Raw genomic sequence first — 11,339 nt, 5'->3', positions numbered from 1 at the left:
AGAGTGCACTGTACTGAGACATTCGACGTCCTGACACCTAGCTTCAACACATCTCCGTAGCGCTAACCGACAGCCTTCCAACTTGGAGGTCATCGTCCAGTGACAATCGACATTCTTTGTTCCGTTGGGACTGTAGCTTGTGCTCGTTTTCGTTGCACTTGCCTTCCCCTCTTTGGTCTTTCCATAACCTTGAACCTTCCAAGTTGGAAGGCTGTCGGTTAGCGCTACGGAGATGTGTTGAAGCTAGGTGTCAGGACGTCGAATGTCTCAGTACTCTGTCAGTTTTGTGCCTAGTTGTTGCACTTTCTGACTGTATATAGTATCTAGTTACAGTGGTGGAGAGTTACTCTTAACTCGTTTCCATATGTCCTTTTCCTTTCTAGTATTTCTTTGGTCCTCCTTTCTTCTTACCGTATTTTTCGGAGTATAGGGCGCACCTTTGTATAACGCGCGCCCCCAATCTTCGTTGGGGGTGCGCACTTCAATCTTCATTGAAGTACATGCATCTCATATTCGGAGCATAGTGCGCACCTGCGATTTAGGGCCTAAAATAGCACATCTAAAGTGCGCACTATACTCCGAAAAATACGGTATTTTTCTCTGCATTCCGGAACCATAATGACATTATGGTCCCGGAATGCAGAGAAAAATTGTGTCAACTGTTGCTATGAAGTTGAAGTTTGGTCTTCCGTGGTGCCCTCACCAAAAATCTGGCCTAGTCGGCCGTCTCTGAAGGTACAACATGTCATCCTGCAGCAAGGGTGTTTTTGAGGCAATGAAAGTAGGTGTAGCGGTACTATTACGGAGGATTAGCAAGACGAAATTCGTGTTCGCGTTCGCTCTCCAAGGTCGAACTCAGTGACGGAATTCGCGTTATGAGAAGGATTAGCAAACAAAATTCGCACATGCATGACGTTGACACGACGTACATTGTGTACAGACAGTACAGCGTGGTAAATTTATGACTGCCCTCAGGCCCCTGACACGAATCCGCGATTCGTGTTCCGACTACTTTTCCGAACGAAAAATGCGAAAGTTCGAAATCCGCGCGAACTGAAAAATAGAGAGGTTAAGTTTCACGTAAAAGTCTTGCGTCCGTGAACTTTTACATCAAAAAGTGAAAAAACTCACATAAAATTTGACGTGTTTTACGCGAGTTGACTGTCCCGCACGTAAGTTCATGACGTGAGTTTTTGGAAGTTTCGCTTGGTTATCTCGACCGAATTTGTGTGAGTTTCCGGAATTTTATCGAGTTTTATCGAGTTTGGTGGAAGATTTGATATTTGTGCGAACTAAATCCGAATCCTGCCAAGCAAAATTTCACGTCACGTCACACATGTAACTTAACCTCTAAAAATTACACGTAACGTGAGATTTGCACCGCGTTTTGAAAAAGGGCAAAAAACGTGTAACTTGACCTCTCTATTGTTTGCGAACGCAAACGCGAATTTCGTCTTGCCAATCCTCTGTATTATGTAGCATTGAATAAAGAAACGGTCTACACCCCGAAATATCACTCACAAACCTGTAAAAACGCATAGGCAAGGTACAGGCACTAGGTATCCAAGTATTGCAACATCAAACGGCATTTGAATCGACCACATTTTGGCTACATACCGTAGAATCCCGCGGATAAGCCCATGGGCTTATCTGTTTCACAAGGACATTTCGTCCATAATTGCCATAATTTATGGACTCTTGGTATGACCTAGGGCCATGGGCTTGTACGATGAAGCTTTGTGATGTTCGAACAAACCCTGGGCTTATGCGCGGGCATGGGCTTATACGCGGCTACAAACGAAAATCCGGTGGAACAAAAAGTGATTTTAAAAAATGTCTCTACTCACGAGTTTCATGCTGAAAAGCAATCACGTCACCAGGAGACTGGGGATACTCGGGGTTGTGTGCTCTTACTAGTCTTAGATTTTCGTTTGTACTACAGTAAAACCTGGTTTAAGCGACCACCCCACGGTGCAAGCAAAAGCGGGCGTTAACGCCTGGTGGTCTTTAGAACCAGGTCCCACAGTGTCTGTGTAGACCTGTTGATGCAGGGGAAAACGGTCGTAAAGAGCAGGTGGTCGCTAAACTCAGAGGTCGTTTACCCCAGGTTTTACTGTATGCTGGTATGCTGTGAGCGCAGTGTAGTGAGCACTGCGGCCGCTAGTCAAGGTTCTTCTGTGAACTTTTCTGCTATTATTTTCAAAATTCGTCTCACTGCAATCGCCCTCCTAGGAAGCGCATCAGTATAATAATAGGGACCTTTCGCATTTGCTACGAATCGAATGCGAAACGAAAGTTTGATTCGGCTCGTAATCGTTTCGTTGAAAACAGAATTCAGGTTTCGCAAGTCGTAATGCAAATGTGCATGGCAACTACGAATACGGCCGGTAGCTTGGCGTACGGGTGTGTTCGCGCACACGTGCATGGATCATGGAATCAAGGGAAAAAATGTGTACCTGGCAAAACATGTGTACCTGGCCAAATAAATGTGTACCTGACGGATTCGGAGCGTGCCACGAATGAAGAGGCTTCCATTCGTGAAAACGAGCTCTCCGCGGCGACTCTGACGAATCCTCGAACCCAGGTGACGAATCAGCATTCGTTTCGTATCCGTACGAGTGGTGCGAAAGGTCCCTAATATCATCGTGAGACGTTCTATCGAAACAGGAGTGGCATAGGAGAATGCCGAGGCGACCAACTAGGCTCCGGCGGATTATGCTCGCGAGATCATGGAATTATGCTTTCATGGATTCTCGCATTATTCGCACAAAATCCTCATAATATGCTTTGGCACGCAGGGATACATATTCATTTTGTTGTACTTATGGAGCCTCAAAGTTCGGAAAATTGTGCCTTTTCGTACTTGCAAGTGGCCATAAGTACAACGTAATGCATGAGTATCCCCATACCAAGGTATCCATGCATGCTAGAGATCAACATGGAAAAGAGAAAACATTACTTCTACTATTCTTTAGTTGACTTCTTTCGTAAAAAGATTTTTTCATTGCCAAATTTGAGTTTGAGTTACCTTGAAAATTATCATGTTCAGGAACTGTCTTCGTAATCGTCATACTCGTCCAACCGATGTTACTCTCACCATGCGAGTAATCAGCTTATCTCTCCCGTAGCTCCACCACTCCTTCCAACATGACCGAACATCACCTATACCTCAATTTTTTTAAATTATTAGAGCAATAACTATAGCCGGCTAGCCTGCACAGTCATGGCTGCCAAAATCGAGAGGTCATAATAATTATTATGACTTCGTAACATGCATAATGTAGACTCTACATGTACGCGAAGTTTTGCGGACTACGTGTACCCGTCACTATCTCGTCGCCCCAGGATACCTGATAAAGGCTGATTCACTCGCATCTTCTGCTACATGTACTGTATCAGTGTGAGAAAGAACGTTACTTTGAAGAAGACGAGTTCGAGCATACAATAGTGTGTTCAACGGTGTTGCCATGATTTCTACCCTGCTTTTCATTGAAAACACTATCTGCATGAGGCTCCGAACCCTTTACCATGCAGACCACCAGCACTGATCAGGTGCATTGTACACAATTGTATAGCCTACATACTAGAACTGTGGTATAATCGTGTAGTTATGCTCCTACCTCCGAGAGGATGCCAAATTATGCTCCAAATTTTCAACCACCAAATTATGCCAATAATTATGCCGGCATAATCCGCCGGTGCCTACGACCAACAGCAACGAAAAGAGAGAACAATGGGAGTTATTGGCCATTCTTGACGTTGCTCCTCGACTATAGTCGCTGTTGAATACTGCTGATAAACGAATGGATATACCGAATACAAAAGACATTTCCCACCAAGTATCATCGCCATGACTTCGTAACTTAGAGGCTTACCACGTTGTAACTTTGCTTTATCAATAAGTTTACGGGCATACACATGATGATGATGATGATGATGATGATGATAAAAAAACAAGAAATAAAGGCTGCTGTACCAACTCCCGTCTTTTATCCTGAAGAAATTGCTGACATGAACAGTAAAGTACGCCGATAGTACTGTCTCGAGTCTACAATTACCGGTATGCAGTCGGCTCGGGACGTAGATGATGATGATGATGATGATGATGATGATGATGATGATGATGATGATGGCAAAGGTGTTCCAGAACACGTACAGTTCTTCAATTCGTCTCTTCGTCTCCGGCGGCGGGGAGATTGAGTCACTGGAGGGTACTTGCCAGGGCGATCCGCTGGCCATGGCTCTGTATGGTATCGCTACAGTCCCGATGATTCGGCGCCTCCAGGAATCCAATCCATCTGTGGCTCAGGTTTGGTACGCGGACGACGATTCTGCAGGTGGCCGCGTTTCTTCATTGTCCACATACTGGGGAGACATAAGCCAACTGGGCCCTGACTATGGATACTTTCCAAACCCACAGAAATCAGTGTTGCTGGTCAAGCCGGAGCATGAGGAAGAGGCCCAGCGCCTCTTCTCCGCCACTGGAGTTACCATCAAGACCAGCGGCAACCGTCACCTCGGCGGAGCGATTGGCAGTGAGGAGTTCTGCTCTGCCTTCATGGCCAAGAAGGTGGATAAATGGAAGCAGGTTCTGGATTCCCTGACGGGGATGGCTGTCACTCAGCCTCAGGCCGCATACACCGTTTTTACGAAGGGTCTGTCATCCACATGGACATACCACTTGCGTTGCTCACCTTGTTCGGCTGAGATACTGGCCGAGCTTGATGAGAGGATCAATGATTGCCTGATACCTGCCCTTCTGGGGGATGGCGTTCGTCCTGGTAGCCCTGAGAGAGAGCTGATGTCATTTCCGGTGCGTCTTGGTGGTTTGGCCCTCCCTCTGTTGCAGGATAGTGCACCAGCAGAGCTCGCAGCATCCTTGAGCATCACAAAGCCTCTTGTTCAGCTACTGTTGACTGGCACATATGCGAACCCTCCAAGCGTGCCTGGTGATATGGCAAGGAGCGATTTGTCGGATACTGCCCAGTCAGAGGGCTCCGGTGATACAACCCAGGAGGTTGCCGACCGAGTGAGGCTCTCCAATCATGATCCCGTCCGCGATGCTGTTGGGGACACCCGCCAGCTGGCACGCTCGACTCGGACAAGCAAAATGCGGAGCCTATGCAGCCGGCAACAAGACATTAAGGCGGACTTGAGCTCGGAGCAACAATTTCTTGTTGAAATCGCGTCCGAAAAGGGAGTATCGTCATGGTTGACTGTTGCCCCGCGGTGGCAAGATGGAACCATCCTGAAGAAATCCGACTTCCGTGATGCCCTGTGCATCCGCTATGGGCGAAGGTTGAGTGGGCTACCCGATTCATGTGTTTGTGGTGTGCCTCTCAGCCCCGCTCATGCACTTACCTGTGCCACTGGCGGCTATACCATTGCCCGTCACAATGAGGTGCGGGACTTGGTTGCTGGACTACTGAGGGAGGCTGGAGTGGTGGACGTAGAGACGGAGCCCCGGCTATTGCCCTGCAGCAGTGAGCATTTGCCTGGTGGTCGTTCCCTCAACCGATGCGCAGAAGCTCGTCTGGATGTGCGGGCTCGCGGCTTTTGGTCGTGGCAACAGGACGCTTACTTTGATGTGCGGATCACTCATCCCGCAGCGTCTGTGTTGTCTCGATCACAAGCCCTGAGTCAGCTGAAGTCTCACGAGCGAAACAAGAAAAATCAATACGCCAGCCGTGTGGTTAACGTGGAGCGCGGCTCCTTCACGCCACTTGTGTTCTCGACGTACGGCTTTAGTGGCCCAGAAACTACTCAATTCCTGAAATCATTGGCCTCCCTGTTTGTTGAGCGCCATACTGAACTGAAGTACCCACTAGTAATGGGCATACTACGCACCCGTTTGTCTTTCTGCTTGCTGCGATGGGCAGTCACCTGCTTCCGCGGTTGCCGCGGTTCGTACGGCAAGAGGCGACAGCCGAACTCATTTCTGGCCCAGTGCCGCCAGGCGGAGTAGGGTGCTGCCTTTGGCCTCAACTTAATATAATGCTATTTGGTTTTTCCCCTTTTATTACTCTGTGTTCATTGCTTGTTTTTGTATTGATTTACTTCCTTGACTGCTTTTGTGTTTCATCATTTTCCGGTTGGTTTTGTGTTGATTTCCCCTGTTCACTTTACATATTGTAATGATATACATTTGCTTTGCCCGTAAAAGAGGCTTTTCTCATGATGATGATGATGATGATGATGATGATGATGATGATGATGAAGCCACTTCTTTGGGCAAACAAAACACAATTTCCCAAGATGAAGGAGTGGAACCCTACACAAATAATAGTTTAAATGAATCCAACGCAAAGATCGTTTTTCCATGAAATACAACAATTGAACACAATTACATGCTTAAAGGCATGAAAGCAACAAAACAGCAACAAAAGGGTAAGCGCCATACCAATCCCACATGCACAGTCAGGACACAGCACGATACTTAACAAACTAGACCTGACTCGGCCACGGCAATCGAGACATCATGAAAACATCTCGCCGGATGGTGGTACCGTGACCGAGCCCCACGTATGCACAACACAGCAGCACGCAGCAAAGCAAAAGACAGCCGACAGCGGAGTAAACCAATGACCTGGGAATAGTGAGATCCCGATGACTCGGCCTGCATCTGGCACAGTCTCTTGAGGAACACATTGCACAGCCTCCCACAACCACCATGCACAGAGAACACGAGAGGTGTGAAAGCGGCTCTTTCTACATTTGTGACTCTTGGCCCATATTCGTTCCACTTACGCCGCTCGTGCTGCTGGTACAATGCAGGAAGGGTTCTGATGATGATGATGATGATGATGATGACTGGTCTGGGGACGTCAACATTCGCTTTACTAATTTCATCCAATTCTTACGAATTGGGCTGTCTTCAATATGCCTTGCCGACCTTCCGTGACGCCAACATTTTGTCAGCTGAAGCCTCGGCAGGATAGCTCCAGACGGCCAAAAAAGAAACTTCAGGTTGGCCTCCACAGACCCGAGGAATGCATAATTTTACTCAATTTGTTACATGATGAAAAATGTAACATAGCAGATCACCTCGTGATCGTAGACACCAGAGCACATGCGTGGCAGCGCGAGCACAGGAGACGCCGCCCGTAGGAACAGGAAACTAATTACTTCCTCGGCCTGCGCTCCATGGACCGACGTTTGCGGTACCAGTGCTGTCTTTGCGTACGAGTCACAGGCGGAGGCGCCACTTGCGGACGAGGCGGCAACAATCGCATGGAGATCTACGAGTTATTTTTTTCTGTTCAACCCTCTTTGAAGTTGTACATGGTACCAACAGTATAATAATAATATAAATACCGTATTATCTCTAATATAAGCACGGTCCTTTATTTTTTCAATGTACCTCCGCCCCGTGCTATTAATGGAGACGTTCCTTTATTGGAGACTGTTCCATTATTATTTCAACCTCATTTCAGAGGCATGTTGCCAACGCAGGCCAAGACCAGCACGTCGATGGATAATTTTGTTGCTAAAATCTCTGCTCAATTATAGGTTTCATGTATATCCTGCTGGTTTGTCTCCTCCTTTGCCTTCTTTACTTCTTATTTTGTATTCTTTTATCTGTTTTACTGCTGTGGTTGGCTTTCACCCTTGTCTCAGTTTTATTGGCCGTCATCATGATGTGCCATGAGATAATGATATAAATACAAATACAAAATACAAATGCCAAATTTATGTATGACACACACATTTCAGGGTTTTTTCGCTGGTACAGATAATGAATTTACACAGTGTGCTTATAATGGAGACTGAGCACTTTATTTTTTGAATGCTGCCCCAAGGTGTTCTATTATTGGAGACGTGCTATTATTGGAGACTGTGCTTATATTAGAGATAATACGGTATAAGTTTATACCCCCCCCCCCCCCCGGGGGAGGGGTTACTAGTATTATAGTACTCTTGATGGTACTCGTACGAGTACTACAGTCAACTTTGCGTATAACGACATTCGGCCGGGTATCAGAAAGGTGTCCTTATTCGTGAAGTGTCGCTATATCCGAAGTCTCATTATACATGTATTTATACAGGTAGAATGGACTTTGCTCTGGGCATGAAAAGTCTGTCGTTATTCGCGAATTGTCGTTATATCCGCAGTCGTTATTAGTGAAGTAATAGTTGACTGCAGTGTCCGCTCTAGGATTATAGGACAGCCGGGTACCCGTGTACCTGGCGCAACCATTTCAGCCGGGTCGGAGCCGGGTACACAATGTACATGTGCCTGGCGCTGTCTCACCAGCCGAGTCACATGCTATAGGCCATTCATACGACGGGCAAACTAATCATGACTTACTTGGTTGGTTGGTTTATTTTAATTCGGAAAATAAACGGAAACTATGCCCAATGTCAATGATATAAAGGCGAATGGACAAGCCTCATTTAGAAAAGAGAGGACAGGAATTAGAAAATTACGAAAGAAGCATAAGGCAACAGGCGGGAACATCTCGAACAGGATCCTCCGAGAGATCGCACCTTGTATAACGTCCTCTGTTACCAACCTGTTTAACGCTAGCCTCACCTTAGGTGAGTTTCCTAGTGCCTGGAAGCTGGGAACAGTAATCCCCATATTTAAAAATAAAGGTAACCCGTTTGATCCCTCCAACTACCGCCCTATAACCCTACTCCCAGCTATTGCGAAAGCACTAGACAAGATTGTCGCCACCAGATTCGGTCACTATCTCGAGGTCAACAACATCATTGTCCCGGAACAGTTCGGCTTTGTCCGTGATCGCTCCACAGTTGACCAGCTGATACAGCTCACTACTAAGATCGCATCGACCATGGATAAACGCATCCCTTAACGATGCTGCATTTCTCGATTTTGCGAAGGCCTTCGATAAAGTGCCGCATGACGTGCTTCTCCAGCAACTCGGGACTATCTGCGAATTCTGCGATGCTCCGGCTACGAGTTTGGATTAAGAACTACCTCGATACGCGTACATTCAGCGTCCGCGTCCAACACCACCTGTCCTCCCCACGTCCCGTCAAGTCTGGAGTACCCCAGGGTTCCCACCTCGGGCCATTGCTTTTCCTGGTACATATCAACAGCCTACCCAGAGCCTCGAAACGCAACCAGCACGCTGATGTTTACCTGTTCGCGGATGACACCGCCGTCGGCCAAGCACGAACCAAAGGTACCAGCCCAATGGAGACGGCCCTGCAGGACACATTTGCCTGGGCCGACCGAGTAGGCGGAACCTTCAACCCATCGAAAACCGTTGTTATCTCATTCGCTGAGGAAGGAGCTGCAGAGGCCATCCGCGGTATCCAGCCGTCAACCAGTCACCGTCACCTGGGAGTGTTGTTGAGTGAAACACTTAGCTTCCAGGAGCATATTGAACAGACAATAAGCAAGTTTAGACAGCGCTGCGTTCTTCTGTGCCATATGGCTGACCGTTTAACAGGAGACATCGTCAGGAAGCTGTACCTTACGTATGTCCGCCCCACAGCAGAATACGCCGCCCCAGTATGGGAGTCCTCCCTCTCTGCTGCACAGCGGCTCACCCTTGAACGGCTGCAAGCCAGAGTAGCTCGCACAGTCATGCGGCTTGAGAGATGCCCTTGCCCATCAGATTAGCCCAAGTCATCATTGTTTAAACAGCTGGGGTGGCCAAGTCTATCCTGGCGCAGGAGGATCGCCTGCCTTATGGAATTCTTCCATTTGGTCACCACCCAACCAGAACTTTTTGAAGCAGCGGGATACTGCCCCACGCGTAGTCGCCGCCGCCAACTCGCATTCACTCTGCCACGGGTTGGGAAACACGCCGGGAGGTCATTTCTCTTCCGCACCGCTACTGTCTGGAATGCCTTGCCCGCAGACCTGAGAGCCACAGCCTCGCAGTCCCTGTTTCACAGTCACATTTGCACGCACTTCTCTGACACCAAACACAATGCCACTCCGCACTGACATGCCTCTGTCCTCCTTCTTTGTGCGTTGCGCTTATTCTTATTAATTTTTGTGTTTCTGTTTCGGTACATTTCGTATTTCAAGGCATACCCCGAGGCTATAGGTATCATTGATTAAAGGACCATTCTGGAACCGTGATTCAGCATAATTGTATTTCTCTTGCTAGGCTGTTCATTACGAATTATTAGCCCTCCACTGTCTGCTATCTCAACCCTACAGCCTCCCATTATAATGGAACTCCCTTCAATTTAGACTACGTCTTTGGGAAATCCTCAAATATATATAATAATAAAGAAGAAGTAGCTGACACATACAAGCCATGTAGTCAGTCCTTTCAAAGTTCGAAAGTGTAAAGTACCAACCGGGTCACAGGTGACCCGGTACTATATTTTCAACCGGGTCCAAGCGCCGCCCAACCGGGTGGATTACCCGGCTCACCCGGCGCTGGAGCAGACACTGGACTGTATACTGTCGATGCAACAAACATAAATAAAAAAATGAAAAAACGAACAAAGTACTCGTACCAGGCCAAGGAGTCGTCAAAATACATGTACATGTACGTATTTGACGACTCCCTGGCTCGTATCGCGTACTCGTAGGCACACTTCCTTCTCAAGAATTGTGGGAAGAAGCTAGCTGACATGAAGGCGGTTTCCGAATCTTTTTTTTTTTTTTTTTTTTTTTCAAAAACAACACAATTTTATTGAAACAAAGAAAAATGATGGCACCTATGTACAGGGGATGGCCCACGCCTGGTATAAAGTAAACGTAAAAGAGAAAAAGTAGTACAGTGAAATCGATAACAATAGCTCAGTTCCCACACAATACCGCTCCTGAGCCGGATCAGACCACAATCCTAGCCTCGGCAACCGCCAGTGCGGCAGAAGCAGAGACAAGGCGGTGGCAGTGGATCAGTCGGCGGGCACCCCGAAGACAGGCAACACTTGCACGCAGGAGGGCGAAGCTCAGCCGGGCACGAATCCAGGCCATGACAGAGGAGTAGGCTTCACGAGTCTTCTCGGACAACATGGAGGCAATGCGCTTGTAAAGAGAAATAGCTGAATTGCCCATGCCACCATGTGCCGAGAAAACCACAGGGATGAAGCCTGCCTGCTCAACGTGCTGAACCCTTTCTCCGTAGGCCCGGCGCTTCTCACGTTCGTGTCGCTTGTAGCAGGATGCCGCAGATGATGAGCGATTTGATGGAGCGTGCGGGTTGAAGACCCGGACGTCCAGGTAGCTCCGTTCAAACCGGCCGCCATAGATACCGCTCGCGACAACATCCAGCCGACCCAGGTCATCCCGCACAGCTGTGCGATAGCGCAAGTTCTCCCCGGTCAAGGGCTGGAGGGTGGGCTCCACGTTGACGTCATGCGCCACACGACCGAGCAGCTGCGCCGTGAGATCCCTCACCTCA

This window comes from Sycon ciliatum, chromosome 3, assembly GCF_964019385.1.
Source record: "Sycon ciliatum chromosome 3, ocSycCili1.1, whole genome shotgun sequence".
In the NCBI taxonomy this organism is placed as follows: Eukaryota; Metazoa; Porifera; class Calcarea; order Leucosolenida; family Sycettidae; genus Sycon; species Sycon ciliatum.
This window is presented reverse-complemented; position numbering follows the sequence as displayed.